The sequence below is a fragment of the Phascolarctos cinereus genome, unplaced genomic scaffold (genome assembly GCF_003287225.1).
Source record: "Phascolarctos cinereus isolate Bilbo 61053 unplaced genomic scaffold, phaCin_HiC Scaffold_7;HRSCAF=346, whole genome shotgun sequence".
NCBI classification, from domain to species: Eukaryota; Metazoa; Chordata; class Mammalia; order Diprotodontia; family Phascolarctidae; genus Phascolarctos; species Phascolarctos cinereus.
This window is the reverse complement of record NW_027556180.1, coordinates 120,994,503-121,011,086: the sequence shown is the minus strand read 5'-3', so window position 1 is coordinate 121,011,086 and position 16,584 is coordinate 120,994,503. Positions and strand designations below refer to the sequence as shown.

The 16,584-nt window shown below is 37.8% G+C and overlaps 1 long non-coding RNA gene across 1 annotated transcript in view; it reads right to left on the bottom strand.

Annotated features, from left to right (window-relative positions):
* LOC144454887 (uncharacterized) overlaps positions 1-6,771 on the bottom strand; it is a 69,500-nt gene extending 62,729 nt beyond the window's left edge. Inside the window, exon 1 of the long non-coding RNA XR_013483438.1 lies at positions 6,600-6,771. This is a non-coding gene — a long non-coding RNA (uncharacterized LOC144454887). The remainder of the gene's footprint in view (positions 1-6,599) is intronic.
* Between the last annotated feature and the right edge of the window lie 9,813 nt (positions 6,772-16,584).

Genomic DNA, 16,584 nt, shown 5'->3' with positions numbered 1-16,584 from the left:
GAATAGCCATTTTCAAAATGTGGTGCAGGGACTCCGAGTCCCTAAGACTCTTTCAGGGGGCCCATGAGACTAAACTATTTTCATAACAATGCCTGATGAGGTTTGGGGGTGCTAGGACCCCAGAATGCCAAAGGCAGAGTTGCCTGGAATAAATTCACACACTTGAGCCTTCTTAGTTAAGCGTCAAAAAGTTTATTGTAATGCTTTAACAAAAGCAGGCAAGGGTCCTTATGAGAAACTTGTGAAAGACTGAGGATGCTGCTGGGGTTTATATGAAAAAGTATCATAGGAAAGGAATGCCAGGGGTACTAATCAGGTAATCTAAGAGTCCAGATGACTTGTAGGGAGCATACCAGACATTGAGGGAGTTGTCAGAAGCATGGACCTTGAGGATCTGGTGGGAGAAAGAGGCCTTGGGCCAGCCAGGGACAAAAAACCTTGGGTCAGACACCTCTCTCTCTTTTCTGATAGGAGAATATGTTCTACAACAAGAGACAATTTTCTCACAGGACAGGGGCTTATTGAGAAATTGGGAGACTTCCAGAGACATGATCTTAGGTCTAGGGCCAGAGCACCCATCAATACCAAGATGTTTTAATTTCTGACATAGTAAATATCAATAGATAAATCCCACATACACAAAAACTCTTGGTGGATCCTCAATAATTTTTAAGAGTATAAAGAGATCCTGAGACCAAAAATATTGAGAATTACTATGCTAGAGAATGAGACATTGATCACCATGTGCTGTGGACTTATAAGCCTTAATCACATCATTGTAATTAACTTATGAATACAGTTTTTAGGCAGTGTACAAATTCATGAGTGAGATGAGGCTCTATTTGGACAATTTACTGCATAGATTGTTTTAATATATGCTAGATTCCAAAAAAGGCTTTCATATGAACAGCATTTTTCAATTAAGAATTCAAAGTTCTAAATAGTTTTGTAAAAGTCCTGGAACATGGAAGACCAATCTAATCCTTTTAGCCAATCAAGCGATTTACTACTGGTCTTCATAGTATTGGACAGCTAGGTGGTTCAGTGGATATAATATAGGGCTTCAATCAGGAAGACTCATCTTCATGAGGTCAAATCTGGCTTCAGATACTTCCAAGTTGTGTAACCCTGGGCAAGTCACTTAACTCTGCCTAAGTTCTTCAAATGTAAAGTGAGCTGGAGAAGGAAATGGCAAACCATTTCAGCATCTTTGCCAAGAAAATCTCAATTGGGGGTCACAAAAGGTCAGACACAACAACAACAAGAACCCCAGAGCAATCTGACTTCAGGCACTAACTCCCCAAAAGACACTAAATTTCTTGGCAATAATTCTGATCTCATCTCTGTCAAATGTCTACACTTAACAGTTTTTTCACTAGAAACACAATTTTACAAGTTTTGCCGCTCAAATCACTAGTCAGCATGAATAACCACTAAATCTAGGAAGGGATAAAATGAATTTATTCTGTCTTGCTCTTCTTTTGGAGCTAGGTGATTCTGAGACTCAAATGGGTCGATATGACAAAACTTTTTTTTTAAGCTGGAGAAATCAACATATAACTCACTACTCATATTTTCACAGCATCCCTGAAAACAGATTAAAAATATTATGGGGAAAGGACCCATAGGTACAAAACTGTTTATAGCAGCTCTTTTTGTGGTGGCCAAGAATTGGAAATTGAAGGGATACCCATCAATTGGGAAATGGCTGAGCAAGTTGTGGTACATGAATGTAATGGAATACTATTGCGCTGTAAGAAATGATGAGCAGACCGACTTCAGATGAGCAAAGCTGAAAAGACTTACATGAACTGATGCTGAGTGAAGTGAGCAGAAGCAGGAGAACATTGTATACAATAACACTCACATTGTACAATGACTAACTTTGATAGATTTAGCTCTTCTCAGCAATGCAAGGATCTAAGACAACTCCAAAAGACTCATAATGAAAAAGGCTATCTACATCCAGAAAAAGAACTATGGAGTCTGAATGCAGATTGAAGCATACTATTTTCTCTCTTGTTGTTTGTTTTTTTTCTTTGTTTTCATGGTTCCTCCCATTGGTTCTAATTCTTCTTTACAATATGACTAATGTGAAAATATGTTTAATATGAATGTACATGTAGAGTCTATATCAGATTACACACTGTCTTGGGGAGGGGGAAAAATTAGAACTCAAAATCTTATGGAAGTGAATGTTGAAAATTAAAAATTAATTAATTAAAAAAAGAAAATATTAGGGGCCACATCACATTGTAGTCAAAGAATTGCCCAACCTTCCTACACCAATCATTTCAATAGTTGAGACAAGGAGCTTGCAGAGCCTTATTCATTTTTACCACCATTTGGATTATAAGGGAAATTGTGTGAAAGGTAAAAATGAAAGTCAGTCAGTTAATAAACAGTTATTAAGTGTCAACTACATACTAGACATAGGGGATACAAAGAGAGGCAAACGGTAATTCCTGCTCTTGAGAAGCTCACAGTCTAATGGGGGAGACAACATGCAAATAACTATGTATAAACAAGCTATATACAAAATATGTTGAAAATAACCAATAGAGGGAAGGCACTATAATTAAGAATGTGAATGTATTTAGTTTTTGGAAAAGATTTCTGCCTTTTATTTTAGTGTTATCAATCTCTTATAAAGATTATGAAATAATTGATTGATGTTTTACAATGGCCACAAGTGTTCTACATGTCTCTCTTGCGTTCAAAAATGACTTCAGGATCTTCAATTGACCTCCTTCCCCCTGTTAAATCTTTCCCGTTATTTCATGTCACTTAATACTCTTCTCCATGAAGACATAAAGAATCTGAATGATGTCAAAAGTCAAATCAAATTCTTTTCTTTCTGCTTGAAATGTATATCCTGACCAGGACGAGGTTCAAATAATGTATGTAGCAATGAGAAGAAAGAAGAAAGAAGAAACAAGGAGGAGAAGGAAGAAGATGAGGAAGAAGATGAGGAGGAAGAAGAGAACTTGTATAGCACTTCGAGGTTTACAAAGTGCTTTACAAATATTGTCTTACTTTATCCTAAAAATAACCCTGAGAGATTGGTGCTATTGGCCCATTTTACAGATTAAGGCAGGCAGTAGTCTGATGATTTGCCAAGTGTCACATAGTGTCTGAGGCTGGATTCAAACTTGTCTTCCCAATTCCAGGGACACTGTTCTTTCCACTCTGCCACCTAGTTGTATATGGAGCATTTCACTATTTGGGAATTTTTTTTTTTACATTTCATGAGATGTTTTTGAACTCCCAATACATCCAGACAACATAGCAGGTATGCCATCAAAACAGGTCGACATCACTGATGACCAGTCAATTTTTAAAGTGCTAAGGATGTCACTGAAAGTGGTCAAAAATAGCCTCAGCATGAGTTATTTAAAGAATGTTAAAGAATTCGTCATATTGACACATTTGAGTCTCAGACACAAAATGTTCCAATGGACCATTGTTCACTGTCAAAATAATGTACCACAAAGGAAATGTTCATGGTATCCACAGTCAGTAGTATCAACAGCAGTCATTGAGATTGGTTTTCTCCTTAGTAAAGACAGTCATTTGTTGCATCAATGTTATGCAAGACTCAATCATTTTGGATGCAGTTACTCGGATGTGCAGCATTTGGGGAAGATTGTTGCTCATGTCTTGTCATTAGGAGAATGATTTCTTTTTGAAGCAGACTGACAAGTTGTATAAATAAACCTTTCTCAAAATGGTCAGCTTTTTCATTATAACCGCTGAATGGACCCCCATCTTTTGCCAAACAGTCCATCAGTCAATGTTGCTCCATTACGCTTTGGCTAGTCACTTTTCTCATTTAAACAGATAAACCTTCTTGCCCTCCTATAACAATACATCAATAGGATTCTTTCCATTAAAATTTGACCATAAAAATAGCTCAGCACATGAGACCTTGATAGTTGGTAGTTTTAAAAGCAGCCATTAACCTTATATTTTTAATCCCTTATCATTGAATTATTGAATGTATGACTTTCATCACTAGAAGAGAAGAAACTACAGTGAAAAATAAAATGAGCTGAAGGGCCATAGTTTAACCACATATACTTTTTTTATACCTCTCAAACTAAAATCTTCTTTGTTTATTCTCTATTTTACTTCCAGGAAACATCTTGATCCAAGTTGGGAGCTCTGCATAATGAAGACTGGCATTCTAATCTTTTTTTTTGGAAAATCATAGATCTGGGCATCAAATGAACAGTCTGATGACTTTGAATAGGAACTACACTGACCTGAGCTAAGAGATAAAGGCCATTTCTTGGTTATTACTCACTATATCACATGGACTGGAGTTGATACCTTGCATGATCTTTATGCAAGTTCTTAACTGAGTAGTTGGAGTTATTTGAACTCTTATCAGCACATTCATTATAATTTAATTTTTCTGTTCCTTTTCTTATCTTAACAAACCAAGCTTTATTTTAACATTAAAAGGAAGTATCATAGAAATGAATTAAAAAGTAAAGTGAGAGGCTTCTTACACTATTTCAGAAGAGCACATTTGACATAAATATTTCATTGTATGAAGCATACCTAATGAGGCTGCTTATTTAAGTTAAATAATTTTTTTCTCTTTCTTTTTTTAGAATGAAAAGAAGTTTATCAAATATGGCAAAGTAGCAACACATTGGCGGGCTGATCACTGGGGATCAGCCCAACTAATTTTCTAAAGTCAAAGTCAGAGGCCAACCAATGGTAAGGCAGCCCAGCAGTAGAATAAATGCAAGCTCCTAGTGAATGAGAGCTATCTATACATTTATACATCTATATTAAGCAATTCATTGTTTATTCCACTGCACAATAAACCCAAGAGTTTATCATGGGATTAGATTAAAACACAAAGCCACTTTTTTTAGACAATGTCTTCCAGAATGTACCTAGCATTGTCCCCAGACACACAACATGCATGCTTTTGTTCATATCTCCCAAGAATGAGTTCCCTACAAGTTCTTTGTTTCTCTAGAGCATAGCATAGTCCGTACTTATAGCAGTCACTCATGGCAGAGAAGGATGAGCTTGAGTACTTCGAGTTTTGGGAAAACCTCTCCCCATATAAAGAAAACCATCAAGGATAAAGAAACAGGGCCTTATGGGGTTTTGTCTGTAAGAGGCCCTCAGGCTGTACCTTGTTCCCCTGCTTACTTGCAATAACAGGATGAACCAGACTGATTTTATCTTAAAGGTATCCTCCACTATCTTAGAAATGACTAACTAGCTATCTACATCCAAAGAAAGAACTATGGAGCTTGAATGCAAATCAAAGCATACTATTTGCTATTTTTTTCTTTTTGTTGTGTTTTGTTTCCTTTTTCTGATGGTTCCTCCTATTGGTTCTAATTCTTACTTACAACATCACTAATATGAAAATATGTTTAATAGGAATGTATATGTACAGCCTATATTAGATTGTACTTCATCTTGGGGAGGGAGGTGGGAAGGGAGGGGAAGAAAAATTTAAAACTCAAAAGCTTATGGAAATTAATCAAAATAATAAAGAAAAAAAGAAATGACTAACTAAAAAGAAATGCACTTTCCTACAGGAAGATCCCATCTGACCTAAAGCAACTCCTGTGACTCTGAGGCTTGTATTCTTCCCTATTTCTTTTCTGCCGTGAATGTCACTGGATGGCTATTTACTCTTTCCCATCCTAAAAAGCTATAAAAACCCAAATCTGTAGCCAAAGAAGATGAAGCTGCTACCAGCCTAGATAATTTCCTTTAGCTCACTCATAAAACTTTTTTCTTTCTTTCCAGTTTAGTACTTTTTCTTTTTTTACTCCAAGTCTTACAGACGTTATAAAGGGTGAGATTTTCTGTGGGCTCTCATAGAACCCAGGTTGGAAAACTCCACAACACACAATGATTATTTGCTGTTTAATGGAATGAATGAACAGATATGATAGCCAAATGCACTTAACTTATTCTCAGGCAACCAGGAAAGTTATAAAAGTCTCAAGTAGAAGGCAGTTTTGTGTAGTTAAAAAGAGCTAGTATTCATATAGTGCTTTAAGGTTTCCAAAGCATTTTACAAATATCTTATTTGATCCTTACAATATCACTGAGAGGTAGGTGCTATTATTATCACTATTTTATAGATGGGGAAACTGAGGACTTGCCAGGATCATACTGTTAAGGAAGTATCTGAGACAGGATTTAAATCAGGTATACCTGACTTGGAGTCTAGCAGTCTATTCACTGCAACAAATAGCTACTTATTAAGAAAGTAATGCCCTCCTATTAGGCAATGTGGTACAGTGGAGAGAGTTGTACTTCTGAAGATGTCCCAAATAAGCAGTAAAACATATAACATTTCTTATGATTGACATTGTTTTTTCAGACCATTGAAATAGCAGCAGAAAGAATTAGAAATTGAGGGGATGCCCTTCAATTGGGGAATGCTGAACAAGTCATGGTATATGATTTCAATGGAATATTATTGTGCTATAAAAAAATATCGATTTCAGAAAAACCTAAAAAGACTTATGTGAGCTGGTACAGAGTGAAATGCACCAACACTCCTTCCACTTTAGTCTTGGCTTGTAGCCTTTTCAAATTGAATAATTTACCTTCAGTGTGGTAGCTGACCTTGATGTCACATTCATGCTCGTTGAAGGCATTTAACAACATTGCTGAAAACATTACGCTGAAAGGCATAGGAGCAAGCACACAGCCTTGTTTCACTCACTCCATTGGTGACTGGGATAGCACAATAGCATCGTCCATCATCCAGCATGGTTGTTGTCCTTCACTCTGGAAGAGGACCAAAACAACAGGACTGTGTTAGAGTCAAGTTCCTTGAGGGCAGAGATTTTCACTTTTGTATTGGCATTCCCAGGGCTTAGAACAATGTTTGCCAAGTAGTAAACCTCAATAGGTTCTTTTTTTATTCATTCAACTAATCAGTTCCTCTCTCTCCCCTCCCCTCCCAATTTCTTAGCCCTACTGCATCTCATAGACCTTGACAATTTCCCAACTAGGCTACAGAAAACTTGATTTCTTATCCCTTTCCTACTGAGAACTGCTTGTATGACCCCAAACAAATCACTTAGACTTCATGAACTTCATTTACTTAATATAAAATGAGGTTAATGAATTTTTACCTGCCTGATTGAAACAGAACCAAATAATCTCTTGAAGTCCTTTACTAGTACTTAGCTATCACTTAGCTAGTGCTCCTAGAGGTGTTTTTTGTTTGTTTGTTTGTTTGTTTTTAATTCCTGCATCTTTTAATACATGATTTTTTAAAAATTGTCAGGTAAGATACAAAGCTTGTTCACAGATCATAGTTATTTATAGCCTTCCAGTAGGTGGACAGATGCCATGTTGTCAATACATATTTCATGAATGATACTGTGCTGTTTTTCTACTGATATTAATTTAATGAGTACTTCTGTCTTTTACAGATTGGCTAATGAAATTTTAATGTTCTAAAGTTTTTGGTCAGGCCCCTAAGTAATTGGCCTCTGGACAGTTATACATGAAAAGAGTAGTTTTTGTGGAGTAGTAGGTAATGTATGCTATTAAACAGGCTGCTCATAAATGAAGGATTATAATCTTATATCAGTACTCATATGGCATACCCTGGAGGTTTTCCATCTGGTTCATGGAATTTTAATAATTTCTTGATCATTTTACTATGGTTAAAGCCTTATAACATTTTTGTTATCTTTGGCATGTAGGTAAATTGAATCCCAACAAAACCAGGATGAGCAGCTCAATGCAATAGTAATGATTTCAGGAACAGATACTTTCTCTCTGTTTATACTTAAGCATGCTCTTGGAGTAAATGTCAGGGTCACTAATATATGCACAATTTCCTTGGAAACAGGTAGAGCGGAAACCATGCATTTTGTGGTGACTTTTCTGGTCCTTAGAGTATTTTTATAGATGTGATCATAATTTCTTCCTAAGTATTTTACATTAATGAAGCTCAGGGGAAATTTAGCCCAACTCAAATGTTGTTACTTTTTTATTATTTTTTTTCTAACACTCAGTTTGCAGTAGAATTTCCCAGACTTCTTTAAAAGTCTGAGTTTTAGTTTCTCCTTCTAGGGAAATCTGTGATTTCCACCATGTAGATAGGTCCTACTAAGGGGAAGAAGGAAATCCTTTCACACATTCTGGTCCTATGGTTCTTGTCCACTTCTTTCAATAAATATGAAAGCATTCATTCATTCAACAATATCTTGGGATGGGATCCGGGAGTGTGCAATACAGAGGTAAGGATTATAACAGACATTGTCATGAATTCCTCATGGGACTTGAGACATCTCTGACCCTTTTAACTCTTTAAACAGAAGAGTTTCTTGTTTTTCTAGAGCGCTTTGTCATACCTCTGATGACAGATCATTCTGGCAGTTATATATGTCATCTCTTAGGTTCTGTTGTTACCGGTGCAATGTTCTGAGATACCATGTAAGCCATAAGAATCTCAACACTATGCACACATTAAATTATTAATAAATGTTTATGAAGGGTGGAAGGAAGAGAGGAAAAGAGGAAAGGAAAGGAAAGGAAAGGAAGGAAGGGAAGGAAGGAAGGGAAGGAAAGGAAGGGAAGGGAAGAAGGGAAGGGAAGGGAAGGAAGGAAGGAAGGGAAGGGAAGGAAGGGAAGGGAAGGGAAGGAAGGAAGGGAAGGGAAGGGAAGGAAGGAAGGGAAGGGAAGGGAAGAAGGGAAGGGAAGGGAAGGGAAGGGAAGGGAAGGGAAGGAAGAGGAAGGGAAGGGAAGGGAAGGGAAGGGAAGGGAAGGGAAGGGAAGGAAAGGAAAGGAAAGGAAAGGAAAGGAAAGGAAAGGAAAGAAGAAGGAAGGAATTGAAGGAAGAAAGGAAAGGGGAGGAAGAGAGGAGGGAATAAGAAAATGAAGGAAGGAAAGGAGGGACAGAAAGAGAGGGAAGGATGGAATGATGGAAGAAAAGAAGCAAAGGAGGAAGAAAAGAGATAGGAAGGGAAGGAATAGAAAGGGATATGTGGATACTTCTATTTATGCGACCTGCAACTGATCATCACTTTAGTGAACAAATTCATGAGGTATCATGAAATAAAATTCATCAACTTATGACCAATCTCTGGTGATCTCTCTGGACTTAACTAGACTAGATCAAGATGACAGATATGCAATTGATTATTAACCCAGAACTTGAAATCTCTCTCGTTTGATAGGCCTTGCCAGAGAGAAGGTTGTATAGCCTAGTATGCTCTTGAAAGCCCTGGTCATCATCATACACAAAAACGAGGCATCCAATGTGACTTTAGCAGAGGATACAAGACTTGAATAGATCTGTGATCTTATCAGTTACCTCCATTGGTTCAGATTGCAACCCATCCATACCTTCATACCCCACATGAATCTTGCCCATGTTTCCTCATATATCTGCCACAGAATATCTTAACACTTCTTCAGCCTCCTTCTAAGTTTGTTTGTTTATTCGTTTAAATGTTTGGGAAGTATCAGAGAAACATTCTTTTTTGATGTATGTATAATTTTTATATTGCTTTTTTAGCTATTTACATGTCTAGGCTTCTCTAGCAATTGCCTTTCAACACATATAGAAGCTGATCGGAGAAGGGATTTCCATGGTCATAGCTCAGTGCCTCAGGATATTAAGTGACATAGTAACAATTACCACAGATGTAAATACAGCCATTAATATGTCCCACTGTCAGAATCTCTGAGTGATGCAATTACAAAGTGTTAACAACTATTATCTGTTCAATCAAATGCGCAAACATAACCCTGAAGCAATTCTCCCAGGCAAGTTACATCTAAGAAGCAGATGCAATTCAGAACTTTAAAAAAAAAACACCCAGCTCTTACTAATCACATGGGTATGGAACTCATGCTTAGAACTTCATAGTTTGATAGTTCACTAAGCAATCTTTCTAACTGCTTACATCTAGTAATCATCATTATCATCATCAATTCAATAACCATGTATTAAGTGCTTACTCTGTGCCAAGTATTGGAGGATAACAATTTTTTTAAAAAGTCCCTGCCCTCAAAAAGCTTGCAATCTAATGGGAGAAGACAATGCACAAAAGAAAGCAAGAAAAGGGGAGGGGGGTCTGTAAAGGAAAGTTTTGGGAGGAATTTAAAGCTCCACCCTCCAACCATCCAATCAAAGGGGAGAGGAGGCTGAGAGAGTTGGGAAGGTATTGAGTTAGCAGCTTGGAATCTTGAGATTTCAAGTGATCAGCTTATCTTAGAAGGGGCATCTCATTCCCCAACAGAGGTGCAGTTGGAAAGTGGAGAATGAGTTAGCATCAGCATCATTATCATTATTCCTGGCTTTTACAAGAAGAGAAGCGAAGGAACTAAATTTTAACCTTCAGTACATCTCAATGTTCAGTCAATTTCTCTTTAGAGGTAAAATTAAGCTAATAAATGAACTCTCTATGCATCTCATATTGATCAAGGTGCTGCTCTAGGTGTTGCTGGGTAAACTCTGTAGAATATAGTAACTGCTCTCCAGAAACTTAGAATCTAATTGAAGAGGTGTCATGAGACAATGAACAATGCAAGAAAATGTGATCCCAGCTCTCCTACTATCTACCTGTGTGTCTGGTAACCATAGTTCTGCTTTGGACTTTCACTAGCTGTGTGACTCAAGGAAGGTCGCAACCTTTCTCAGTCTCAGTTTCTTCATCTATAAAATGGAGATAATAATAGCAGCTACTTCACAGTGTTGATGTGAGGATCCAATGAAATAACATGTATAAGACACTTTGCCAACCACAAAGCACTATATAAATGCTAGCTATCGATATTTGGTCAAGGCATTTCATCTCTTGGTGAAGACGTCATTTTCCTAAATGGTACAATAGGAGGGTTTGACTAATAAGTTAGTAGGATTTAGCTTGCTGCTATTCCAGATTGGGGAGGGGTGAGTTAAAAGAATCCTGAGCCATCTTTGGGAAACAGTGAGTAAACCAAGCTGGCTATTGTAGAGGGCTGAAATAGGGTAATGCTGAAAGATAAAGCTGATGATGTAGATTAGAGCCAGATTGTGATGGTTAAATGTCAGTCTGATGAGTATGCATGTCCAAGGAAGGGGGTGCCTCTGAAGACTTTTGAATAGCAAAGCATCATGGGACAATGGGGTAAGGTAGAAAAAGCAGCAGACCTAGAGTAAGGAGACAACCTGGTTTGAACCCAGTTTTAACACTAGCTGTGTGTCCACTCAACCTTCCAGGGCCTCAGTTTCTATATCTGCATAAAAGCACATAATAATACCTGTGCTACCTACCTCAAAGGGTTGTTTTGATGCTTAAAACAGATAATATTATATAAAGTACTTTGTAAACCTTAAGGTTAGTTTTTTAATATCAAGAATTACAATGATCAGAGTGGTATGCAACTATTTTTAAAATGTGTAGGGAGATATCTGCACCCTTAATATTATTTCACAACTGCTAGCTTATTTGCTGCTTCATCTCTCCATACTTCAATCCATTCTCCATGTGGCCACCAAAGTAACTTTCCTAAACTGCAGATGTGACCAAGCCACTCCTGTACTCCATAAAATCTAATGGCTTCCTACTACTACCTCAAGGATCAAATCTAACCTTCTCCGTATTGCATATAACACCCATCACAACCTGGCCCCTTCCCATCTTTCTAGTCTTCTGATATATCATCTTCCTGCTTGGAGAGGACAATAAAAAGCCCCTCCCAGATCCTCCATCTAAGGAAGGGGCCCAAAATGGACGTGTCTTCCTTTCTCATTGCTGCAGGATTTCATCATGCCCCCATGGCCAGGTAACCTCCTTCCCTACATTTCCCTCCTTTTTTCAATTTTTTGTATGTTGTCTTCCCCCATTTTATTATGAGCTTCTTGACCTTGCACAGCCCTCCCTCACTTAATCTAATTCACTTGTAAATCATGGCATCATATACCTGATGTCATGGTCCTCTTAGAGAATAAAGGAGAAACAACAGCAACAGCGATCTTAGCACAGTGCCTGGCATATGGTAGATGTTTAATAAATGTTTATTAACTACAGTCCAGCTTTAGTGGCCTATTTGCCCATCCTCAAACATGCAGACTTCAATCTCCTGTGTCTACGTTTTTACCCTGGGTGTTCCCCATGTATGGAACGCTTCCCCTCCTCACATATTTCAAAAGTCCGACTTGAGAGCCACTCTCACGCCCTCTCTTCAAAATGACATTTTGTACATATTAAGTATATACTTGTCTATACTTGTATTTATTTGTACATATTAAGTATATACTTGTCTATGTAGTGTTGTCTCCCTCTTTAGAAAGAAAACTCTTTGAAGGCTGTGACTGTATCTCTTTGGTCCCATGTGACAAGGGGTAATTAAATTCTCATCATTTGATTACTCGATATAATGGAAAGGATATTATTCATAGAGTCAGAAGATCTGGAATCCAATCTGTTATTAACTTCTTTTGTGGCTCAGGTCAAGTTACAGATTCTGTGGCCTTTTTCCAGATCTAATGATGATATAAAAATAATTTATCTTCAAGAAGAGAATAACAAGGTCTTACATGTCTTTCTAGCTATGTACCCCTGCTAAGCATGTTCTCAGTGTACAGAGAGTGGAGCTAATTCATAGCTAAATGCACATGGTGGCTTAAGAAACATAGCAGAATGGTGGGCTTTGTACAGATCCCCAGCTAGCTGTGCTTGTTAGTTCTCTTTTGAAAAAAGTATTCTTAACCTTGGGTTCATAGACCTCCAATACCTCCAGGCTAAGAGGCCCATGTATAGATTTAAGAAGGTCCATGAACTTAGAACTTTAAACATTTTGATAACTGTGTTTGAAAGTAATTGCTTTCCTTGGTAATTATAAGTATTTATTTTAAACTTTTAAAAAACATTCAGAGAAGGGGTCCATGAGCATTGCCAGATGGTCAAAGTGGCCCATGAAACAAAAAAGATTATGGATACCTGCTCGAAAAACAAGTTCATGCCCTCTTCTACTCCTTGGGAGGACATAATATTATCAGTACCAGAAAGAGAGTGGAGAAGTTCCAAGAGACCCTTATAATGAATGTCTGGCCTCCTTCTGTCCCTTTCCCTTCTCTTCATACTCCAGTCAACCATTCATGAGACAAAAACTTACTGAAGACTTCACATGGCATTGAAGGCACAATGCTAGGTGCTGAGTGCCTGGTGGGATCATTTAACTGCCATTAACTCTTCTGAAGGCTCTGGGACCAATTCAACCCATAGCAAGGGGCAACCTATGGCTACATAGCTCAGGCAGCTCAGATCAAGTTAGCCTTGCTGCGGCCCCGTCTCTAACCTTGAATCCTTGTTCCACAGAAAGTAAAAGTGCATATTTACAAGGTCCAAAGTTTTAAGTCCCACTACCTTCTGACACATTCCATAGGTTTTCTGTTGTGTTGAATGTGTTGAGGCCAGAGTCCTGCCCTTCTATTCAAAATTCCTTTTTATTCCACATTCTACTCCAATTTTGCATCCCCTTCCTGTTCCATATGCATATTTATCTATGTAGTGGTTTATCTGGAGTTTTCACGAGGGTACCCTGAAAGGCACAAACTGATACATGCCAACATTACAAGCATTGCCCAGCATAAACAAGGGAATCCTGGCCTGTTTGTTTTTTTTTTTTAAAGCAGTATCCTTTGTAACCAGCAAGAACTTTTATCATATCCCTAAAACATTTATGTAATGTAGCTTGAGTTACTTTTTAACCAAAAAAAAAAAGCCTAAAACATTTTTGTAAAGTAGCTTGAGTTACTTTTTAACCAAAAAAAAAAGCCATAATACTTCTAGCCACATTTTAGAACAGCTTTTCTATCCTCTGGTGTTAAGATTCTATGAACATATTCTGGAGGTAGTCTGTTAGACGGTCAGATGGCAACAGTTTTTGCAAAAGTAGAGTGCCTTCTGAGACGCAGGAATGTCTAACGCCGCAGTTCAAGACGTCTTCAGTTCCAATTGACAGCCACCTCGTCACAAGCATAGTTCTTCTTGATTGTCCATGGGTTTTGAACGTACTTGTCTTGACAGGTCCAGTCTTCCCCCTCCCAAACCTCCACTTCCCTTCTTGTGACTCACTCAACTAGAAGAACAAGTTTTCAAAAATGGATGAAGAAGGCTGTCATCAGGGAACTGGCACATATGTCTTTGTGAACAGTTGGAAAGTGGAGTGAAACCATTTACCTGTGTTCAGTGCCTTAAAAAATTAGCTTAGAGAGTAGAGAAAACAGAGGCAATCAAAATAATAAGGAAACATCAGGTGCTTTAGCTATATAGATTGTGTTTTCTCCTTCTTGCAGGAGATTAGAGCAAAAAGAAAAAAGAAGGAAAGAAAGAAAAGAAAAGAAAAGAAAAAGGCCCAACAGACAAAGTTAAGGAAATCGCCCAAGGGCTAAAGAGACATTCAAGGTATTTCAACTAACATTAACTTATGATGATGTGAAAATCATTGCACTAAATAAAAGTTGAGGTCCACAAAGGAAAATAGAAAAATTCCTCTGATTTCATGGAGTACGAAGTCTAATAGGAGATTGATCAAGCAATAAGCACTTATTAAGCATTTACTGTGTCCCAAGTATTGTGTTAAGTTCTAGAAATAAAAAAAAAAATTAAAATCAAATCAAAGGAAAAAAAGATAAAACAAAAACAGACCTGTCCTCAAGAAGCTTACATTTGAATGGAGAAGACATGTCATAATTAGTAAATGTAAGATAAATATGAAGAAAAAACAACATAATCTTAGAGAAGGTAGACAGTGAAAGGCCACCTGCAGAAGGTAGAACTTGAGCTGAGTCTTAGAAGAGACCATGGATTTTAAGAAGTGGAAGTGGAGAGCATTCCAGGCAAGATGGACAATCAGTTCTATGGTACGGAGATTGCTGGTGGAGCGTCATGTGAGAGGGACAATAAATAAGCCAGTACAAATTATTTTCTACTGGGAGAAAATAACATGAACACAAGTAAGTAAACACAAATTGTGTACAAATAAAATATAATTTCCTGAGGCTAGGGCACTCACAGTAATTTCAGGGATCAATAAAGGCTTCCTTATATGAGGTGGCAAGTGTAGAGTGTGAGTGAAGAGAAAGTGATACAAAAGTTGTTATGGGAGTAGAATCAGCAAGCCTTTGGAAGTGAGTGAATTGTGGGGTGATGAAGAGTAAGGAGTTAAGGTCAACTCCTAGGCTTTGAAATTGTATGTCTAGAAGGATAGTGATGATCTTCAAAGAAATAAGGGAGTTTGAAAGAAGAATGAATGTGGGAGAGGAGGGAAGATAAGTTCTGTTTTGAACTAGTTTAGTCAGAGATGCCTACAGGAAATAAAGTTGGAAATATGTGACAAGCAGTTGGACTAGGGCACAATGCCACTGCATCATCATCTCATGTCGTTATGCAAGTACATGTTTTCTTGGGGTATGGGATAAATCAAGCCACAGATTGCAAGCAACACAGAAGAGTTTTGACAGCACGGGAATGAGACACAAGACAAAACACCCTGGCATCATCACAGCTCTATCTTGCGTCCCACCCTTTATTAACAATCCTTTCCATTCAAGCTCATCTCATTTTCACAACACCATCTACTTCTCATCATGCCAAGTAAAGTAAAGTCCACTCATTCACAAATATTCTCTCTCTTACATCCACCACCATTTTGGGTATGCCAGCAGCCTTTCTACAGCCTATTTGTGGTGATTGTGCTTAGCAGAGCCAAATACAACTGCAAAACACTGTTGGTACAACCCATTATTTCCTTATCAACTGCTCTAGTTGTGGAAGAAATTTGCCCACCTCATTGGAAACAGTAGCTACTTTGCATTCCTCCAGCACCCAGCCCCACACATTTCCAATCTCACAAGGGCATACTGGAATGGTAGCACTGGAAGGGACCTCGTAGGTCAGCTAGTACAAACCCCAGAAATGAAAACCCACAGAATTGACAGGGTTTGCCCAATATCACACAGAATTAGTATTTGGGTTTTTTTTGGTTTGGTTTTTTGTTGTTTTTTTTTTTATTTTTGGCTAGCCAATGGGGTTAAGTGACTTGCCCAGGGTCACACAGCTAGTGAGTGTCAAGTATTTGAGGCCGAATTAGAACTCAGGTCCTCCTGACTCTAGGACTGGTGCTCTATCCACTCTGCCACCTAGCTGCTCCAGAACTAGTATTTGAAACTAGGTCTTTTGACCCTATATCCAGTGTTCTTTCCACTGTAACAGAATGCAAAGCATAAGTTTTCATTGTTTCAGAAAGAATAGAGTTTTCATTTCAAAAAAGAAAAAAAATCTGCAAATGAAAAGGAAAAAGTTTCAAGATCTGAAACCAAGAGGACTGCAGGATATTTTGTTTTGATGGATTCAAATATATTCAGCTGTATTTAGAAACCTAGGGACCTGGAAAACTTAGTGACAGTATGAGCTGGTACATTAAGGAGAGTCTCTAAGGAGAAAAAGGAAGATTCACCAGAAGATTGCTGGCCAGACTCACTATTCTTGAATGAAAATGAATAATGGGTAATAAATGCTGATGAAAACAGAAAGAATGCTCATATATTAAGAAAAAATGAAAGAATATAAGTAGATT